A 2,308-nucleotide genomic window follows, 5' to 3' on the forward strand; every position below is an offset into this window, starting at 1 on the left:
ACAGTGAAGCAAACAGGAACTTTGCAGGTATTATGGCAGGAACAAATTAACAGTGAGATTACTGTAATTCTTCACTCTCTCTCGGAGACCTGTTGACATCTTCAACTGTCAGGTATTTTGCCGGATTTCAGCGTAGTTAATGCGCGATTTTTCCATAACGTGACATCATTATCTTCATGAAGCGCTACTTGAGATTGCTTGTCGAGTCGAACGGGTTCAGTATTCGTACCTACAGCACTCTCCATCCATCATCGCTTCAAGACGTTCCGTCTTCGCTCCGCTCCCTCTAGCAGCGTCCTTAGGCATTCCCTCTTCGGTCGGGCAGGTCAGGCCAGGCGCTTGTGTTTTGTCTTCGCTCCAGTACACTCGTTCACTTGCTGCCATTCCATTTTCGGTCTGATGCGGTTCTAGGCGTCCCCTCCGGTCCGCTCCCGCTGGAAGCGTTCTGCGACGTACCACCTTTGGTGCGGAGCGCCTGGTGCTCTGTCTGGGTTTCGCTTACCATATCCACATTCTTAGTTCTTATTTTTGAGGAATTCTACTGCTGCTCCCGTCGCATTTTCAGCGGCTCCAGTACAGGGTCCTATACTCTACTGAGTTGGTACCCAGCGTTCCGATTCGTGACGTTTCCATCACCTTTATAAGTTGAGGTCAGTACATTCCTGACGACGTCCAACAGAAATTATTTTTTGTATGAGGTCATTATTACGAAGAGACAGGAGGTGTACCCAAGGGAAGCCCCTTCTCTCCAGTTTTTGTCGTCAATATGTTCATGTAGATATTTGAAGAGGAGGCTTTAGAGATGGGTAGATACATGCCCACATGCTTCTTCAGATGTGTGGATGATACCTTTGATCTGGCCTCGTGGTAGGCAGATGCTCATTGAATTTTTAGAATAGCTTAACTCACACCACCCAAATATTAAGTGTACCATGGAACTGGAAAAGGATGGTCACTTGCTGTTTCTAGATGTACTTGTCAAAAGGAGAGCAATGTGTATTGTAAACTCACACACTGATTTATATCTGCAGTCCAGCAGCTCTCATCAGCCAGCCCAGAGGAATAGAGTTTTGAAGACAATGAACCACAGGGACACACCTTGTCAGTCCCAGCCAGTTTGGCAGCAGAAATAGAGCGCCTAGAGTAGCGATCTGCAAGAACAGATAAACGGCCAAATAGATACAGATGGCCCTTCAACCGACCACTTCGTCTCACGATATAGAAGAAGAGCAAGATGGAGCAAAGACCATGGTACACCTGCCCTATGTGGGATCTATTTCTGCCAAAATCAACAGGATTCCCAGGAATCATATCAAGAGTGTGTTCTGTCCACCTACCAAAATCAGAGGACTACTGATAAATTTGAAAGATGATCTGGGACTATGAAAACCAGGAATTTATATCATATCTTGCGGTATGGCGTGTCAGACACTGGTCGAACAACTAGAACAGTGGACATCAAATACAAAGAATATCAGACACACCCGACCTAAGACAGCAACTGTGTCAGCCATTGCCGAGCACTGTCTGTAATTCTTGTTATTCCTTGTACTGTGATGAAACGGCGGTTCTGGCACAGACCACCAGATACTTATCACTCCGTCTTCAGGCCACAAGTGGCCCATCGGGACCATCCGACCGCCGTATCATCCTCAGCTGAGGATGCGGATGGGAGGGGCGTGTGGTCAGCACACCGCTCTCCCGATCGTTACGATGGTTTTCTTTGACCGCAGCCGCTACTATTCGGTCGAATAGCTCCTCAATTGGCATCACGAGGCTGAGTGCACCCTGAAAAATGGCAACAGCGCATGGCGTCCCAGATGGTCACCCATCCAAACGCTGGCCACGCCCGACAGCGCTTAACTTCGGTGATCTGACGGGAACCGGTGTATCCACTGCGGCAAGGCCGTTGCCCACCAGTTACTGGGAGAATGTTATAAGGGCGTGTATAAAGATAAAGGTGACTGAAAACGCCGTGAACCGGGACGCTGGTTACCAACTCAGTAGAGCCTGGAATCCTACACTGGAGTTACGGAAAACGCAGCATGCCAGCAGACCTCCACAAAAGGAAGAAATGGTACTGTGGACATGGGAATCTAAATCCAGAGCACCAGACACATCCGACCGAAGATTGTGCTTCCAGTGGGAGCAGAACACAGACAGAACACTTAGAATCGTACTAGGCCGAAAACGGACGGCTTCACTGGACCAAAGACAAAACACCAACGCTTGGCCTGGAGCACCAGACCGAAAGGGGGAACGCCTAAGAACGTTTATAGCGGCAAATCATCGTAGAGGGAACACTTGG

General features: G+C 48.7%; 1 pseudogene; it reads right to left on the minus strand.

Annotated features, from left to right (window-relative positions):
- Nucleotides 1-1,796: 1,796 nt before the first annotated feature.
- LOC124790545 lies at nt 1,797-1,914 on the minus strand (annotated as a pseudogene).
- Between the last annotated feature and the right edge of the window lie 394 nt (nt 1,915-2,308).

The sequence above is a fragment of the Schistocerca piceifrons genome, chromosome 3 (assembly GCF_021461385.2).
Source record: "Schistocerca piceifrons isolate TAMUIC-IGC-003096 chromosome 3, iqSchPice1.1, whole genome shotgun sequence".
NCBI lineage: Eukaryota > Metazoa > Arthropoda > Insecta > Orthoptera > Acrididae > Schistocerca > Schistocerca piceifrons.